We start from the raw sequence: 21,466 nt of genomic DNA, 5'->3' as shown, positions 1-21,466 counted from the left end.
ACTCCATCAAATGTACTCTTATAGCCATATATTTACCATGAAGGTAGAAGCTTTGAACATGAGATGTTATAAGGCCTTTCCCCATGGCCTTCAATCATAATACAAATGTGTTACTTGTTGCTGACACTGGTCCACCTTGAGATGCTATTAGCCTCTGAAAGTATTAATGACTTATTTAACCATCTTTTAGGACATATTCCAGTGTGAGGAGTCACTCATTGCTGTGAAGTTCATCTGGCAGAGCAATGCTGAGAATATAATTACATTTGTGAATAGAGAAGTTCATTTATTCCTTTCATTAAAATATCACTTACCTACAGCAAAAGCTGCTGTTGGAAATGTAAAACAAGTGCAACGTTTATTATCTTTTCCTTAAGGTAATGCACTGCATACAAGAGTGTTAATTATGTGCAAAAGACATGACATAGTCATGCACAAGTCCTTTGAGAAAGAGCCTCTCTGTCCTTCTCTTTCACATAATTATATGCCACAAACGCAACTTAAATGAAGCAAAAAACAAAATAACAATTTAACAATAAAACTGCTAAACAAAAAAATACATTGAAATTAATAAAATTGAAATTGACAAAAAATAGAACTGTAACTGGTGAAAGGGAATCTTCCCTGTAAAACCGTTTGGGAATAAGCGTCCCGTATGCTCCAAATGTATATAAGTAATAAAACAGGGGTGTATATAACACATATATTACCACATGCCGAAGAGCATCATCAGGCACAAGCCTGAAGGTTGAGTACCATACAATACCTGAGCTTGCAGGAATTGCTCTACTATGTATACCATTAAGTGCATTATTCAACTCATGAAAGGGCATCTGGATTTTATAACATTTCTATATTTTACATTTAGCAGTTTTTGTGTGGTAATTATGTGTTTTGCAGTAAATTTAAATATAAAATAATTTGTCTTCTCTTTTTAGTTAAATGATGGCTGTGATTTATTATAACTATTTTTGCTGTTTGAAATGTTGGTCTGGAATTTTCTGGGTGGTCATTTAAGGAGCTCCTCCATCACAAATCAATTTATAAACAGGTACTTACACTACACAATACCACAACCGAGTTCTGGCAAATGAATGAGTCTAGATTAAGAGACTAACAGATCAGTAGCATAGTGTTCTGTAAACACACTTACTGCTTTCTAGGTAACACAGACCCAGAATTATTCATAATAGTAAACATTTTGGTGGCAACATCAAGAAATGAAAGATATGTAAAAGCAAACAGCACCCCTGTCCAAGTTATTTAAATTGATTTACTGGATTGCATGCTTGTTCTACCCTAAAATATTCACAATGATAATCATTTTAGTAGCAACTCCAAAGAATGTAAAAGAAAACCTATATTGGTAGCAGTGAGCCCTCACCCCCATCATTTTTCTTTAGTTGGTTTAAATGACAGTGTGTTTGCTGTCCTTATTTACTTTAGCTTCTATAATATTTTTAATGTGGTTTTATTTCTGTTTAAATATGCATTTTGCATTCATGTTGTGTTTTACTTTTGTCTCCTTGTTTTCAAATTTACCTCCTAGGTCAAAGAATGCATGGGGAACACTTTCTCTTGCAAGTGTTTGTGTATGTGTCTGTAATCCAACTCATGACTTACACTAGTTGCTTTCTGTTGCTGTGGCAACTGTTTTTTCTTCTTCTTGTCTCTTCCTAGACTCCTTCATTTTATCTTTGTGGAGGTTTTGTTTTCACTTTCTTCAGAAGAATACTTGTTACCTTACTGGATGTTTTTATAGTTTCTAATCAGGTAATAACTGGGGTTTATAAAAACAGCATGATGGGGAAGCCTTATCTCAGAAGGTTTCCACATTGCACGAAGCCTTTCTGTTTAAGAGGTTTTCCCTTCCAGGAGAACTCAGCAAAGAGAATGATCTTGTGGTGGGTGAAACATCATGATAATGTGCCAATCCAGGTGAGTGAATAATGGTAATTAGTCAAGTGCTGTCACCAGGAATCATCTCTGGGTCCTGAAGTGGTCACCCAATCCCTACTATGGATACACTCAGAAAAGATGTGGGGGTGGAGGGTGGGTTAGTGTGTGTGCAAATGTCTGTGGATGCCTGTCTGTTGTGGCATGAATCAGGTTGCACTAGTGTGTGTGAGCATGCAGATCTTCCTGGGTGATCATACTAGAGGTAGATAGATAAGGAGCCACTGCGCCACCTTAGTAATGCTTGCCAACCTTAATCCTAACCCTAACCCTGCCCCTGACAGTAACTATACACCTTACCTTAGGAAAACCCTTTCTGTAACAATACCACTTTTCAGACATATTAGGTCTGAATGGTTTTGTATAGTGATGGTTTGTAGATCATAAAAGGAATTTGTTTTCATTTTGATATGTTTTGTAAGTTTCATGATTTGTGTGGTCAATAAAATGAAATTTCAAAACATTTTGTTGATCTTATGTATGTTGATGTCTTAATATTTTGAACGTTCATGAGCAATATATGTATACACACACATACATATTTATATCTGTATTTCTCTGCGTGTATATAGATTTACAATCAAAACATGGAAACTGAATTGGTTGACTGGCATGTGGTCGACTTGCAAGTCAACATAATGTCGAACCAAAAATGATCAACTACACTACAACAAACGGGTAGTGTATGTCGATATTTTGGGTTCAGCACTGTGGAGAGAGGTTATAGTTCAATGATGAACAGGGAATTAGCCGATTTCCTCACTGTAGTGCAGTCTCGGTGTTGGTATATTTAATATGCAGGGGGTGGGGGGTTGCACTCCCCTTATGGGGGGATGCAGGAGGCATAGCCCCCTGCAAAATAGTACAATTAACATACCATTGACCATTGAGTGTAACGGTATGTTAATGTGCATAGCATGGGTGACAGACGTCACCTCCTACTACATTGAACTTATCGAACTAGGAAGTTCAGATATGTCATTTTCGACAGTCTGCCTTTTAGACTTGTCGGAAATCAAAATTTTCCATCGACATTATGGTCATTCGATGGAAGCATTTTTCAAGAATATGATAGTAAACCGTGTACACAAACACACACACACACACACACACACACACACACACACACACACACACACACACAAACACAAATGTGTGTGTGTGTGTGTATGCTGCAAAAATATAAAAATCTCCAAAAATGAAGACATCACTGCCAGTGCATACTTGCAAACAGCACTGGTAATGCATTTTTTTGAAACGTAGTGAGTATGGACTTCAATGCTCACTAACAGTAAACCAATGCAAAAGCACTTACCTATGCCTAAATAGGTTTCACCGCAAAAGTATCTCACTCATATATAATAATGCACTTCAGCATTTGAACATTTAACAAATAAACTCATCAGCAACTTTAATAGTTGGCCAAAATATACACACATTGAAAATGCAACTCCTTTGATTCACTGGTGTGAGGCAATATGCAATAATGCATAAAGCCTTTCAGTCAACTTATCAAAAAATCTGTGATTGTAACTGTTTTCTGAGGATGTTTATTTTGTGCGGAATTAAAGTTATATCATAGCTTATCAATCTTGAAGCCATTGCCTGAATGTTTCAGGCTGATGGTATGACTGCTAAACTATACACTTTCAGAAAACTTAAAATTCACCTTACAAAACAGAATAAGCTGAAGTGTTTCATGACCTTAGATAAAAGAGCCTTAACCTATTTCTCCAACCTCTGTTCTCATACTTGCAACATTTCAATTGCTTACTAGTTTATATGCAAAAACGCATGCAGTGCTTTACCAAAAAAAAAATCTATCTATCTGTCTATATATATATATATATATATATATATATATATATATATAATAACAAATATGATAGCAATCGATCTCTTAAATGCATATATTTATACAGAATAAACCAATGCTATTTCTAAATAAAGATTGTGATTGTTATGGTAGTGTATTCATAGCTGTTAACATGTGGCCACTGAAAATGGAACAAAGACCATTGAATTGTAGGTACATCTGGTCAAAAATCTGGACATCTAATTTGCTTTGATGGTGCACTGACTGCAAATTGGATGACAACATAATACAGTGTATATTTTTTGCCATTATTTGTCATCAGGTGCATGTCTTGTCACCAGGTGTATACCCTTTTCTTTTCTCTTCGTTTTGATGGGGGGGGGTGATGGTTATGAAGCCTCTCTGTCTTCATATGTAAGGTCTGAACTAGAAAATGTATTGAAGCAGAAAAAATGATAAAAAATTATCTGTCTTAGATTCTGCTCTTCCAACATAATACTTTACTGTTACAAGTTAAACATAACATACAATACTATAACTAAATTAGTTAAGTGGACAGACTGACCAAAGCTAAACTATCTTTGTCTGCAAGATAATGTAATGCTATACATTTATGCCACAATATTTTTTATCCTTACGATGTCAAGTATACACCTTAATGTATTTTTTTATAATGTAAGGCTATTTGGCATGAAGAGCACTAATACCCCTCATCAAACTAATTATTTAGTACAATGTCCCCTTTGCAGTTGCTGGAAATGTCCCAGGGCTTGCTAATCAAGAAAATTGCTGGTCTAAATTTCCTTTGCTACCACAAGAGACATGAAGTGCTATTACTTTATTCAACTTTTTTACAGGCTCTTGCATAGTATTCTATGCCTTGCATCCTGTACCATTAAGGACCCCATCTTCCTTGATCTCCTGTATTTTTGCAAGTCAAACAATTCCACTAATAGCAAACCTAGGACTTCATGAGCACATAAATAATGCATGCTAAAGATGTAAATATATTGCCTAGTATCTACCCCACCACTGGAATAAACGTCTTTTGCAAGATAAACAAAGTGACACCTTAGCTTCCATCAGATTAACCCTGGATGATTGGATGGGTACTCATGAATTCACTCCCAGGCTGACCTGCTGTGCCCTTCATGAGAAAGGGGGTACAGTATGAGGATGGGTATCAGTATAGTGTAAGTGGGGGTACAGTATGAGGATAGGTATCAGTAAAGTGTATGCGGGGGTATGGTATGAGAATGGGTAAAATACAAGAGGGGGTACATTATGAGGATGGGTATCAGTAAAGTGTAAGTGGGGGTACAGTATGAGGATGGGTATCAGTATAGTGTAAGTGAGGGTACAGTATGAGGATGGGTATCAGTAAAGTGTACGCGGGGGTAAGGTATGAGAATGGGTAAAATACAAGAGGGGGTACACTATGAGGATGGGTATCAGTAAAGTGTAAGTCGGGGTACAGTATGAGGATGGGTATCAGTAAAATGTACGTGGGGATACAGTATGAGGATGGGGTTCAGTATAGTGTAAGTGGGGGTACAGTATAGGTATTAGTAAATTATAAGTGGGGTACAGTATGAGGATGGGTATCAGCAAAGTCTAAGTGGGGGGTACAATATGAGAATGGGTAACAGTAAAGTGTTAGTGAGCTTCTAACTCAGTTATGTAGCATTTTTTATAATCCTGTGATTGTAGGAACAGCAAAGTACTACAGACATAATGGTTTGGACCATGGTTGACATACTTAATGGAAAATAATACACCCATTTAATTGCTACAATTCACCTCACAGCTTCTGTAGCAGAAACAAATATTTAATAACCAACATTTTTCCTAGGTCATAAAACAATGTGTCTACTTATGTATTGCTTTGAGGCCATATCCCATTGAAACACACAGCTACCCTTCAGTGTTCTTGTTCATTTTTTTATGTCCGTAATGGAACAAAAGCTGATAGTAATGATAGCACAGATGGACAAAGTCATGACTTTAGCCCAGGTTCCATTTAACAAATTAGGTACTTGATGGAGCTAACAGGAAAGGAAATGTGTGTGTGACCATCCAGGGAAGAAGGGCTAAGAAGATCAGAACACACACTTCTACAATTCCATTGAGAAGGGGTAGCATTGTTTAAGCATTATGGGGACAAGTATTTGGCCCACCAAATCAAAATCAGGTGATATCCCTCATTAAGAGACAAATGAGAGCATTTGCCACAAGAGGACAGCAATGCTGACAACCACAGTGATGCATGTAGCACTTCACCTGCCCTGTGGTAGGATTAGGCCAATCAAATGTCCTCATACCTAGGTTTGAGGCTATGTCTCAAGCAACCCTCATATCCACCTAATTTACATCTACTGAACTGGGTCTTACCTTTATACAATGCTTACAGTTAGCTTTTGCTTCTGAGATGTGGGACATTTTTATGTAATGCTCCTGTATATGTAATTATAACTTACACTTTTTTGTGAAAAATACTTAGTTGATCTTTATTTTCTCTGTCCTCATTCCATTAAGAACCATTTGTTCAACCATGCTGGAGTGAAATAAGTGATTCACTAAAATGATTATACATTGTTTTGGGAAGTTTCTTTCTTCAGCAGTCTTGTGTGAACATAGTATTGGTAAATATACAACAAGATAGTATGTGGGACTTTCTGCCTATATGGGAGATGCACAAAGCTTGTCTCCCTGCAATAGTTTCTTGTTTGTCTCAATCTGTACCCTTTGGATACAGGTTATTTTAATGTTCCAACAAACAATGATTAATAGAGCAATTTTGTGGTGAGGGCACTGTGGTCTTACATAATATAACTGAATGCTTCCTGGAAACAATTAACTGTCCTCATACCTAGGTTTGAGGCTATGTCTCAAGCAACCCTCATATCCACCTAAAGTGTGATAAGAGACCTTGGGACACAGGTGGACAGTAGTCTCTCCGTTGATAATCACATCGCCACAGTAGTCAGGAAATCCTTCTACGTGGCACACCTCATCACAAATGGTTTCTCATCCAGAAAAAAAAGAGGCCATTGTTCCCCTCTACTCATCATTCATTAGGCCCATTATAGAGTACAATGCCCCTTTTGGTATGTACCTCACAAGGCATCTACAACAACTGGAAAGGCCACAGAAATACCTCACAAAGAGGATTACTGGCCTTAAACAGATGCCCTACGCAGACCGTCTCAAAAAACTCTAGCTTTACTCCGTCGCATATCACCTACTCATAGGTGATCTCTGCCTAACATACAAAGCTATGTCAAACCCAGAGCTGTTGGACATGCTCCACTTAAAAAATCCCAATCCCTCCGAGTTACACACTCTAGGGGCCTAAACCTTGTCACCACAATAAACAGAACATGCTGGAGGGATAGATTCCTGTCCCAGAGACTTCCCATACTCTGGAATAAACTACCTATCTATATCAAACAAAGCTCCTCATTAGCACTATTCAAGAAAAATCTTGATGATTGGATGGGAAATAGGAAATTCACCCCAGGGATCACCTCTGTGGCTCTGCTCGACAGTGGCACAGGAAAATAATTTTCTTGGGTGGCAAAAGCCATGGTACCTTTTTGGCTGGGCTTGTATAGGTCCCACGGCCAATAGCCTAGTTCCTACCTACCTATCCAATACAGGTAACTTAGTGGTTGCATCTAATTTCAGTTTTAGGGTGGACAACACATTTACTTGTTCTTATTTTGGCTGGTTAAATGAACTACTTAAGCTGTGTAAAGGTTAAATACGCTTGGAAATGAGAATTTTTGTGGCATTGCATTCTCTACCTTTTAACATTTCATTAGTCTGTATCAGTTTACAGACAAATCTTTATAACTGCATTATAGTTACATGGAATATTGAGTTTTGGAACAAAAATTCTCTTAAGGGACATAAAACATACAAAAATATTAATTACATCTAGGATGCATTTCATGTGGATGGTCCATGGATGTCCAATTGGTCTGCAAAGCAAACTACTTATGGGTATATAATTACCTAGCTCAACAGATAACAGCTGTGAGATTAGGTTTCTGAACTGTTCAAGCATTATGGCTCCTGTAATGACTTCTTAGTTATCTCTGAATAAAAAGGAGATGTCACATACCCACAGCTTTGATCAGCCAAAACCTAAAATGCACTCTAATGTAGTTATTAATTGCATTTTTAACCAAGAAAGTCTGAATGGGTATGATAACCCTTTTCAGCAGAGACCCAGGGAGCAAAGATCTAGTAGAGCATTGATGACATCAACATAGTGCATAAATGGGTCTATATGATAACATCGACTTTACTGAAAGTGGAACATTATATGGCTGAGACCATATGCTTGACTTTCTGTAAAGCTGAAAACAACAAAATTGCAAAAATCTGTTTTTGCAAGAGGCAAGCCCTAGTGCACTCCCATTAATTCTGCAAATTACATATACCTATACCTACCTTCCAGTATAGGGAAAATGGTTTGCACATCTTGATTTAAAAAAATAAATAAATAAATTTAGGCATAGTAGGTAATTGTAAAGCATTGCATTTTGGGTATGCAAATCAGCTGCTATATAACATTCAAATTCCATGGCTACTGTGTGTTTGTATATCCTTTCAAGTAATACATTTCAAGTATACCTCATTATTAGGAAAAGCCCTCATTTTGAGTCTTAAAAATCAAAAGTCCTCATTGTTCCACATTTACAATGTTTGTCACTAATATCCATGGTATATAATATCAAATCACATTAATTCATTAAAATAACCTTTTATAAATTTAAAATGACACATTTTAACCATTCTGTAAGCTTTTTAGTTATAGTTAGTAGGAAATGTTGCACATTTTGCCAATTTATTCCACATTAAGAAAGTCAGAGCTGCATATTTTGGAGAAGGTAGGTTGGTAGCTATGGCTCCCACATAAGCCTAAATCTCTTATCTACTGAATCAGTTATAGAACCACAGATAAGGACAAAGGCCCCAAATCAAGGACAGTTTCTAAATATTATTATAATTCTGCTGATTTTATAAATTGCTAGATTAACAGACTAAAGTATCTAAAGACAAATCTGATCCTAGTTCGCCATTAGCAAAGCAGTAAAAGAATAGTCAGTTCCTTTTCTAACATAGAAAGTTTCATTCCTATAGTGCACCGTTAACAAAGCAAAACATTTGTAGTGCTGCCTCAAGGAAAAAAAATGAAATTCCATGATGCTGTACAGATATTCTTTTAGTGAATACAAGTCAAGACCCAAGGATGCAAAAACAAAGCTTTTGAAAAAAAAACTGGAAAGTGTTTGATGCGGGATTGATTAACATAGAAGCATTAGGAAGTGGCCTCTATATAACATACAGGAAAGACTGGTGTATTAATAAATATGTAGAAGGTCTGGGGGACTATGGACATGCATATTAATTACCACAAAACAATGGGAACCTTTAAATGTGGAAGTTGTTCTTACTGGCCCTTTACTTATGAGGGAACAGAGGTTGATATTAAAGGCTTAGGTCCAGTGACTATACATGATCATATTAGCAGTAGATATAGAAGTCTGTCAAGAATGCTTTATGTTTTATATAGAAAAACTGAAAGAGCTTTTAAAGATTGCATCTATGAACATCTTTATGTGATCAAGAATCAACTTCAAACCAATGCCCTGTGGAAGCACTTTCAAGTGCATGAGGGTCATAGTTTTAAGTTCTTTGGTTTACAGATGGTTAATGTGATTTCAGGGATGGACTATCAAAAACTTTGCTCGAAGTTAAGGAACTTTCCTAGCATATTGAGTCACATCCTTCTGGTCCATATGGGTTTAATGACATGATTTCTATAGGGCCCATTTTGAAGATGAAATCTATATATTTTAGTTAAAATGTTTAATTATTTTTCAATTTTTAACTATTTATGTGTTGGTTTGTACAGCTTTAAGAAGAGGATTGCATTATGAGCAGTATTTTATATGAAGAAGTGATGTGTTACTTGTATCTCTGATGAGGTCTCGTTTAATGTATAGGGAAGAAAGCACTTAAATTGCATATTAAACCTTATTTCAATTATATTGAGAGTTCATTGTTTTTTACACACTTAGTCTTCTAGAAGTTATTCAAGTCCCAGTCAGGCAGTGTCAACAGTGGATGAGCACCTGGTGGTGATATTTCTCTGCTCATGATCTGAGCTAGTTAATACAAGTACTTGCATATTCTGCTGTGAGATTAAATCTTATGCCAGTATGTCTAAGACTTTTCATTTGCCATGCTTTCCAGCTCTAGTCTCATTGGCTCAACAGCTGAAGGCATCTGCCAGTGAAAAGGCTGATGCTGTTGTGCAACAAGTAGGAAAACTTAAAGCAGCAATATTTATTCAGTGTTCAGACACTGAGTAGAGTAAGAAAGCAGTCATTTTTTTTTCCTTAATATCATGGAAAAAATGTTTCTTTCTATTTTTATTAATTAATGTTGTATGGTTGTGAACGCAAGTCAGTACTGGGCCCTAGGCAGTTGCCTAGTCTACCTAGAGCTGTCTCTGGCCCTGGTTTAATGGCAATATCAGTACAGTGCAAAATCATATAGTAACAAAGACAATTTGATAATACATATTGGATATAGTAGCAATAAACATTTTGGGCAATTTATGGATTAGAAAAGAAAAAAAAAATATTTTATTTATTTTAACATTTCTTAACGGGAAAAGTCTGACTGGGCAAGGGCCCTTTTTCAGTGGAGACCTGGGAGAAAAGCTCTCGACATAAAAAGTTAATATATGAAGTAAAACAAGGACATATAGTTAACAATGTTAATGTTAACATCAGATAAGTGGGTAAAATACAAAACAATGAGAAAGAAACAATGTATATTGGGGAAACAGCAGTAAATTTGTCTGTTAAATTAAAATTTGCTTTTAAGTTCTAATATATTTTTTATAATTAGTGCAGCTCATAGAAGGGAGTAATTAAGAATGGATATTTTGTTACAAATACATAAATAAGGTGTGGATGAGTTGTAGGATGTTAAGAAGTGAGATAGAGAATATAGGATTAGAAGAATGAAAAGTATTAAATAGAGAGATTAGAAGGAATCGATTGAGGTAAACTGTTTATTACATAGAGAAAGACTTTTATGATTATTAATGGTAATATAGGGAATGTTTCTTCTATGAAAAATAATGAGTCTCACTGTTCTACTTGTCTGATCAAGGCAACTGCCCATTGACTTCCTATGATATTTGTTCCATGCTAATGCCACTGGCTTATTAATCTGGCTAGTAGAATAAATGCTTAACCTAGTTACTGGGCAAATAATTTATAGGGGACATGTTAAAAATAGATTCCCTACTCACTAGACTGGACAAACAGGACTAGGATGTCAGAAATATCAAGGGCCATTAGGTCCCTTGCACAATAAAAATACAACTATGACATGGTAATTGTGTATGGGGGGCAGAACGACTTCTGGTAAATAACCCTGAGGGAGATGCACAGAGACATGTCTTTGCTGTCTATCCATGTCAGAAATGCTGGTAAAATTCTGCCACTGAGCAGAATCTATCCATTTCTACAAATGATACCTAGATACAAAGAAAAGATGATTGGCTTCAACAATTGGCTAAATAATTGTCCAGTATGAAATGAGATATTTGAAAATCCCAAGTGCTTTAAAAGGTGCGATCTGCACCTCCCATTCAAAGGCATATTGTTTCAAACCCTTGCTACCCATATAGTACCTTTTTCAGCAAAGTTCAGCTAAAGAACATTCCAATGTATCAAACATTTTAATATCAAAACAGAATCAAATCAAGGTAGTGCTACTCACTATCAAAAGTCTAAACACACTGCCTGAGCTTGAGGCACTTCTGAATTTGGAAGGCATTCATAAATGGGTAATCACTGAAACAGTTTAAATGCCCGGAAAGCACTTAGCCATGACTAGGTTTAGAAACTATCATGCTTTCAGTCCCAACGGCAACTGTGATGGCTTGTCTGTATTTCTCATGAACCATATAATTTTTATAAAGTTTTCCAGATATCCACAAATAGAACTTATTAAACTCCAAAGCACACTAAAAAATTATCAGTTTAACACCTGTTTCAAGATATCTTTGTTGACCTCAGAAACAGGTTCCCAAATGTGGATTAACTCTACATAAATAAGAAGTCCATAATTCTGGGAGACTATATCTACCCTTCAATTGACTAAATTACTTTGACTTCCAACTCAGTAGATGCAAATACATTTTTGAATGTAATAAATAAAAATTCAGTGGACCATATTGTTACTAGCCTAACTGGAGGACAGCATATTCATCCCCTGGTAATTACAAATGTAGTGCTATCATGTACAAATCCACTGGTAACTCCTTCTTAGATTAAATCAGGCCAAGCTAGTAACATTTTTTTCTCAAATTGCCTAACCCCCTGAAATCAAGATAACAGAATTGGAAGGAATAAAGGACAGATGAATCAGTGAAATTATTAGGAATTTGACTAAGAAGTTACTAAAAAATATTAAAGTCTTTCAAGGCAGCCTATGGAATCAGATCAACATGTGAAGCCAATGACAATTACAAAGTCTTCATGCAATGGGTTTGATACCATTTTAATAAAGTCCTTTTTTTCTAACAATTTAATTTTTTCCTTTGTCTTCCCTTCTTATGTGGATATGTATTCTTCAGTGAGGCTCATCTACTTGATTTACCTTTGTGATAATGAGTGGTTTAACCTGAAATATATATTTTTTTAGTTTTTCTGTTCTTTCATGCAAGTTACTAACCTAATTCAACAGGCTTTTAAGTCTGCTTCTCTATTTTCTTTTTTTTTTCTTTATTTGGTTTGAAAACAATAGATAAACAAATCAATTATAAAACAAATAACTATATACATAGGTCCACAGCTGATCAATATATTAAAGTTATACATTTCAACAATTAACATTTTTCAAGCAAGTCTTTAGGTTTAAGCCAAGATTTATATGAATGTGTAATATTAGAAGTTCTCATCTTTATAGTATGCAATTCACTACCACAGACAATTTTTATCATACTAATAAATTCAACACAAGAGGGGGTGAGTTTACTTTTCCAGTTTTTAGTAATTGCTTTTCTGACTATAACAAGAATAGACCAAAGAAGAGGTATCTGGGGTTTTGGAATTATCTCAGGAATTGGAGCATTACATAAAACTAAAGATTTAGAACTATTAGATTTAAATGACTATACAGCTTGAATGAATTTATTAATTTCTTTCCAAAAATGGGAGATGACTTCACATTCACATACCATATGTGTCCAATCAGTTATTATTTGAAACTCACATCTCCAGCATTTAATTGTATTTGATCTGCACATAACTGTAATTTTGTTGGGAGTGACAAAAACTCTGTGTAAAAATCTCCAAGTGAAAACTTTCCAATATAATGAAAATATGGATTTATCTGTGGATTTTAATATTATTTTCTTGTATTCTTCAGAGAATTCTTCATTATTAATTTTTGATGAAGAGGTCTAAATATCAATTGTCTAAATATGTGAAATCTAACTTAGAAGTCTTCTAAATTTTGTGACAAATCTGATTTATTTTTCATTGCATTATTATTTTTATTTATTAAGAATTCCAATTATTTGGGGAACAATTTCTTATCTAGGTTAAATATTTTATTTATCTCTGTGTTCACAAAGTCTCTAAATAATTGTTAACTTAACCAATTATCACAATCATGATTGTATTTCGATCTTAAATTTTCAATAATATATATATATATATATATATATATATATATATATATATATATATCAGTGCCATTTAAGAATTGATGCTAATACATTAAGTTACATTTTGTTGTTTCAATACTAACATTTTGTTGAAGATATGAATTCCTAAGCAGTCATTTGTATATGCAAATGGAAACATAGAAAATGTTAAGTCTTTAACACAATGGTCAGACTACGTGAACTTCTGGAAGGAGAAAATGATGATATTTAAATAGGGAATTTGGGAAAATGGTGTAATTCCATTTACACAGAAATCTTTTCTTTACCAGATAAAATCATTATGGACTATTTACTTATGAGTGGTTCTGGAATATTTATTAAAAAAAAATGGAATCCACAGTAGGCTGAGTGGCTTTATTAGAAAATTGGTGAGCACTTTTGCAGAAACTTTGCTTCTTCAGACCATAAATAAAACCAGCATAACAGTCAAACATTTAAATAGAACCACATCCAATAAGAAACTAAGAGAAAGAGATATTTACACCATTGAGTTTATTAGTTAGATGCTGTCATGTGATTTGCTCTTAGTTTTTTAACTAAATCCACTCAACCTACTGTGGAAGTCTGTTTTTATTTTTTATATTAATATTTGGACTTTGTCCTGCTCCTCTCTACGATCTTCTTATTTGCCTGGTATATTTATTATTTACTAATAATACTTCTTGATGTATTTGTTTCCATTTTGAATCATAAGATGAATTTATCCATAATGCTATGACTTTTACAATTGTTGAAGTAGCATACAACTGAATATCAGGGGAATACTCTTCCACCATTTTCCCAACCTTTTCTGTGCCAATCAAAGTAAACTCTTGGTTTATTAGGATGCCAAAAAATCAAGTAGAATATTATTTATCTTTTTCATCTATTTTCGGTGGAGATAGTACTAAAGATTGCAAGGAAAACAATATTTTAGGTAGAATTACCATTTTAATAAGCATTAATCATTCTTCCATGGTAAAGAATAACTTGTTCCAATTTGAGACTAAGCTTAAAATGTTATCAACAACCTGCTGATTGTTTGTATCATTTCTTTACTATTAGACACAATAGTTATACCAAGGTATTTCATTTGGTTGCTATTCCAATTGAAGTTAAAATATTTTTGCATGATTTTTTAAAATGTTTTTATTAATTAATAATGCACCTGTTTTATTAAGATTAAATCTTAAGTTTGACATGTTTTCAAACTGACTCATAGAAATAATTATAAGTTCTAATGAATGTTCTATATTTCCTATTGTTAGTAAAATATCATCAGCAACAACCAAGAAATGGACTTAATTTGAATGAAAATAAAAAAACTGCCGCAAATATCAAGAAAAATGCTCTTTTAATGAGCGCTTTCATCAGTAGATACACTTGACTTCATCAGATTACATAAAACATTGACATAATTTCATTTTAAAAGCCAGTCACCACCACATGACCACAATTAATTTCCTCTACAGGATTCAAATTGTATTGCAACACTGTTTCTCAAGGTGTATTGCCTCTACAGGATTCAGGTTGTATTGCAACACTATTGTTTTAAAACTAAACATTGAAATATATGTGAAACTTGATTAAGAAATAATAATATAAAATTGCAAGACAAAACAAACTACAATAGTGTTTGTTCTTCACACTAACCCATATGTATAAATAAATAACAAACATCAATCCAGCATACTGTTGATACACTAAGACAGTATAAAAAGATGTATTATAAACATACATTGATCACACTTTCCCCTACTTTCCTTATTTGCTATGCAAGTTAAACATTACAAAACTATCAAAGATAAAATTCAGCTTTCAGTTTTAAATAACTAGAGAGGGAACTAATATCATTCACCCCAGGGGGGTTGTTGGCATTAAATCTTAACTGCCACATACATTCTCTAAATTCCAGAAACAATTCTCGTGGACCCCCCCTGTTGTTAAGAACAACTTGGTCAAAGGCAATAAATTTAAATCTGTGGTCAGGATTTTCCTTAATGTGCAATGCCAATGCATTTTTTTCATTGGCTTTTTAATATCATAATTGTGCTGGTATACACGTACTTTGAAAGCCTTTTTAGTCTTGCCTATGAAAAATCCTTCACAGGATTGGCATAAGGCTGCATAAACTACAGAAGTGCTGTTACAATTCAACCTATGGTTCAAATGTATTAGACCATAATGTGGAATATGTAAGGTGTCAGTTTCAAAAATACTGGAACACTGTGTACAATGACCACATTTGGTCATCTGTCCTGTTCCATAGGTTTTATAACCCTTTGTGTTTTGTTCAAGTGCATTTTTAAAACAAGCATCTTTTTTATATACAACACATGGCTTTTCCTCCACATTTTTTAACAATTCTTGATCTCCTCTAAAAATAAACCAATTCTTATTTAATATGTCATTGATGTCATAAAATAATGGGTTATTAGTTAAAATAAGGGCCTTGCTGAAATCTTGGGTCATGTTTGTATCTTCACTCAAAATGTTAATATTAGGGGTAACAATACCAGATGTATCAGTCCCTAATAATGAAAAAAAGTGTCCGCATACCCTTTTTTCTGTGACCTCATTAAGAATCAGTTCAATACATTTTTTGGATTTATTTATTATCAAAAATGAAGTAGAACAGAACTTTAAAACCACGATATACAGAAAACCCACATATTCTAATACCCTCTTACACTATGAGAGTGGGCACCCTGACTTTCAAAAAAAGTCACTTGTCAAAGGCCAATGTGTTAGATTGGCACATATGATCAGTGACACAGAAATGTTCTATGATGAAAGGGCAAGTTGAGGGGTATGTTACAACACAGAGGGTATCCTAAGAATTTTATTGAACCAATTCTTAATGAGGTCACAGAAAAAATGGTATGTGGACACTTTTTTCCATTATTAGGGACTGATACATCTGGGATTGTTACCCCTAATATTAACATTTTGAGTGAAGTTACAAACATGACCCAAGATTTCAGCAAGGCCCTTATTTTAACTTATAACCCATTATTTTATGACATCAAGGACATATTAAATAAGAATTGGTTTATTTTTAGAGGAGATCAAGAATTGTTAAAAAATGTGGGGGAAAAGCCATGTGTTGTATATAAAAAAGATACTTGTTTTAGAAATTTACTTGAACAAAATACAAAGGGTTATAAAACCTATGGAACAGGACAGATGACCAAATGTGGTCATTGTACACAGTGTTCTTGTATTTGTGAAACGGACACCTTACATATTCAACATTATGGTCTAATACATTTGAACCATAGGGTGAATTATAACAGCACTTTTTTTAGTTTATGCAGCCTTATACCAATCCTGTGAAGGATTTTATATAGGCAAGACTAAAAAGGCTTTCAAAGTGCGTGTATAACAACACAATTATGATAACAAAAAAAAAACAATGAAAAAAATGCATTGGCATTGCACATTAAGGAAAATCCTGACCACAGATTTAAATTTATTGCCTTTGACCAAGTTGTTCTTAACAACAGGGGGGTCCACGAGAATTGTTTCTGGAATTTAAAGAATGCATGTGGCAGTTAAGATTTAATGCCAACAACCCCCCTGGGGTGAATGATATTATTTCGCTCTCTAGTTATTTTAAACTGAAAGCTGAATTTTATCTTTGATAGTTTTGTAATGTTGTAACTTGCACAGCAAATAAGGAAAGTAGGCAAAATGAGATCAATGTGTGTTTATGATACATCTTTTTATACTGTCTTAGTGTATCAACAGTATGCTGGATTGATGTTTGTTATTTATTTATACATATGGGTTAGTGTGAAGAACAAACACTATTGTAGTTTGTTTTGTCTTGCAATTTTATATTATTATTTCTTAATCAAGTTTCACATATATTTCAATGTTTATTTTTAAAACATAGTGTTGCAATACAACCTGAATCCTATAGAGGCAATACACCTTGAGAAACAGTGTTGTAATATAATTTTAATCCTGTAGAGGAAATTAATTGTGGTCATGTGGTGGTGCCTGGCTTTTAAAAGGAAATTATGTCAATGTTTTATGTAATCTGATGAAGTCAAGTGTATCTACTGATGAAAGCGCTCATTAAAAGAGTATTTTTCGTCATCATCAGCAATGAGTTGAATCTTTAGTTTGAAATCTTTTATTTTGCTATCATTAATGTCCTTATTGGATCTAATACTATGAACAAAGGGTTCTATAGCTAATGTCAAAAGTAAAGGTGATAATAGCCTTGTTTTGTGCCTTTTTATAATTTAAAGGACCTATAAAGAAAATAACCTATTTTAACATTAGCAAAAGAATTACTGCATAACTTAGAAATTAATGCAATTAGCTCAGATGAGAAATTGTACACTTTAAATGTTTTAAACAGGTATGACCAATTAACTGACTCAAAAGTCTTATCTAAATTGAGGCTAATGATAGAAAGTTCTTTTTTTAATTTTGTATTTGCATAGTTTATTACTGTATGTATGTATTATTATGTTATCCTGTACTTGTCTATTTAAAATAAAACCAGTTTGATCATTGTTAATTAGTTTAGGTATAAGTCGACTAATTCTGTTAGCTAAAATAGACATAAAAATCTTATAGTCCACATTTAAAAGTGAACTGGGTCTGTATGATGAACATTTTGTAAAATTCTTATCTTGTTTTAAAATAGGTGTTATAAGGGAATATTTCCATGATGGAAGTGCTTATTCATGCTCAGCACTTGTTCAGAACTTGTAAGCACTAAATAAGCTACTAATTACTATAGCACTCAATCTTCCTTATTACCTAGAGGGAAACAGTTTTTGTACTTACTTTTCTCACTTGCTTAGAGAAAAACAGCTCTTGTACTCACTTTTCTCACTTATCTAGAGGAAAATAGTTTTTTATTCATGCATGTCCGAGGGTCAGCTCCCAGTGTTCTCTCCTGTCTTCCTGATGAATCTGGGCATCTTGAGGCAATGTAGAAATTGACTCATGTACACAGACAACCCTCTCCTCCTACCACCCAAAACTACAACCTGTGACAGGCGCACTTATCTAGCCAAACTGGAGGTAAAGCTCTCTCCAACCAAGACAGAACTTGACAGCCATGAGGAGAAGGTAAACATTTGCACCACACCACACTCATCACATAGTCTCACTAAATCTACACCACCAAAATCCACACATAGTAACAAAAAAACATTTGCGGAGGCTCTCAATAATAATCTGTCTAAGCAACAGAGACCTACAAAGCAGAAAAGCAAGCAACCTTCATCCCTCAACACAACCCAAGTGACACATAGCCCACAGACTCAGTGTGCCACTCAACCACAGCCAATGAGGCAAAACAACATACCCAACACACTAGTCATAGGTGACTCTATAGTCAGGCACACTGATGTCCCATTCACCAGACTAAACAAGGAGAAGGTTACTGTCAGCTGCCTATCGGGTGCCAGGATCCACCACATAACCCACACACTCAGGTAACTCCACAACAAGTACAAATATGACTCTGTCATTGTTCATGTTGGTGTGAATGACCTGAGCCATACCTCCCTGGACTACATGAAAAGAGACATGGAAACGCCCTCTGATCTTGTAGCCCAGGCAGGTATGACCCTAGCCCTGAGTAACATTCTGCCATTGCCCTGAATGATACCGCAGTGCAAGGACAAAATGATTGACTTCAACAATTGGCTAAGCTTCTGGTGTCATTCTAAGGGGATCCAGTATCTGTCTGCTTAGGATGACATGTCCGACAGACCAAGATGCTTTGCCACAGATGGCCTGCACCTGTCGCCCCTGGGATTCCGAATACTGGCTAAGGCTCTATAGTGCCTTTTTAGGCAAGGTTCAAATAATAAATTCACCACCATAACAGGAACAGGCAAGCAAAAACTGAGGGTAATGCTACTCAATGCTAGAAGTCTAAATCTCAAAATGCACTCACTCGAGGCACTCCTTAAAATGGAGAACATCGATATCTGTGCAGTGACTGAAACCTGGTTCAAGGCTCCAGAGAGCATCCCTGCACTACCAGGCTATAACTCATACCACACTTTTCAGCCATGTAACCTGGACTGAAACAACAAAGGCGGAGGTGTGTCCATATTCATTAAGGATATCCACACCTCCAGGCTAGTTGCTCAGCATAATGCATCTGAGGTTATCCAAGTGCAACTAACTGGGCAAAACTGCAATCCAAATTGTAGCTTGCTACAGATCTCCCACCATGCCCCAGGATTCCCATTCCTCTTTTCTTGATGTACTGGAAAATATTTGGGTTCAACCAAACTCCCTAATAATGGGCAACTTCAACTACCCCATCATTAACTGGGAAAACTACTCGTGTACCAACTCCTTAGCTCAACGCTTTCTGGAATTCATAAACTCCAGTGCCCTGGATCAACTTATCCACACCCCCACCAGGGGCAACAATATCCTAGACCTAGTCATTACCAACATGATTGACTGGTGTTCCACACCTGAAGTCAACTCCTCATTGGTCCGATCTGACCTTAAACTAATCACCCTTGATATCCACATCTCGCCCCCACCCCCCATTAAGGAAACGACAGGAAAAAATTTCTCCAAAGCCAACTTCATTCTTCTTAAAACAGAAGTGGTGAATTTCATGACACCCATGCAGATGGACAATACAGTTACAACTGCTGAATCCTACACAAATGCACTTTATAAGCACTTACACGAGTGCATGGATCGTGCTATCCCAAACAGAAACAAGACGCTATCCTACAAAAAAAAGGAATCCAATCTGGTGGTCCCCTGCCATAAACAAACTGTACAACAGAAGGAAGAAACTGTTGCAAAAGAGAGTAAAATCACATGAGTGGAGGAGCTCCCTGGTCAGCCTCAGTAAGAAGCTGAGATCCCTTATAAGATCCTCCAAAGCTAGCTACAAAAACAAAATTGCCACTGATTCCAAGGACAACCACAAAGCATTCTATAGCTATGTCAAGAATCTTGATGGCAGCACCCAGATCTGCTCTGAATTACAGCAGAAAGGAATGAAAATTACACAACCAACTGATATTGCCAACATCCTGGCAGATAGGTTCAGTGCTAACTTTACCCCCCCTCACCCCCTAAAGGGCCCATATCTATATAGGAAGAATGCAGAGTCCCTGTAATCACAACTATGCAGGTAAAAGCCGTACTCTCTAAAGCCAAAACACAGCATCCATGGGACCAGACAACATCACAGGCTGCATTTTACAGGAACTTCAGAATGAACTGGCTCTCCACTTAAGCACCATGTTCAATATTAGCCTCACATCAGGCTTTCTGCCCACTGAATGGCACACAGCAACAGTTATCCCACTCCACAAAGGGGGAGCCACCACTGATCCCGGGAACTATTGACCTATTAGCCTGACATGCCAGGTCTGCAAGGCCATGGAAAGTATCATCATGGAACTCATAAACAAAGACATTGGTAACCTCCAAACTCTGGATCCCACCCAGTTCGGGTTTGTGAAAGGCAGATCATGCCTCCTGAACCTGATCGACTTTTTTAAGGCAGTCACCAAAGCCGTAGATGAGGGTAAGGTGGTTCACACAGCCTATCTTGACCTTGTCAAGGCTTTCGACATCATCCCCATTCTGGAATTATAGCTAAACTCACTAAACTAGGTATAAAGCCCTACGTCACAAGATGGGTTGCCAACTGGCTCAGTGACAGAAGCCACACTGTAAAAGTTGCAGACTCCAAATCTGACCTCAAAGCATTGACAAGTGGAGTACCACAGTGTTCCGTCCTGGGACCTCTCCTATTTGATATCTACTTCTCTGAAGTAGAGGCTAACACAGAAGGCCTCTGGCTAATGAAGTTCACAGATGACTGCAAACTAGGAGCCATAGTTAAGACCCCAAATGATGTGGACATCCTACAGAAGGGCCTCGCTGAGACAGATGCCTGGTGTCAAAGCCATGACCTCAAGCTCAATGCC

This window comes from Protopterus annectens, chromosome 8.part0 (assembly GCF_019279795.1).
Source record: "Protopterus annectens isolate FY-2018-M chromosome 8.part0, PAN1.0, whole genome shotgun sequence".
NCBI lineage: Eukaryota > Metazoa > Chordata > Ceratodontiformes > Protopteridae > Protopterus > Protopterus annectens.
This window is presented reverse-complemented; position numbering follows the sequence as displayed.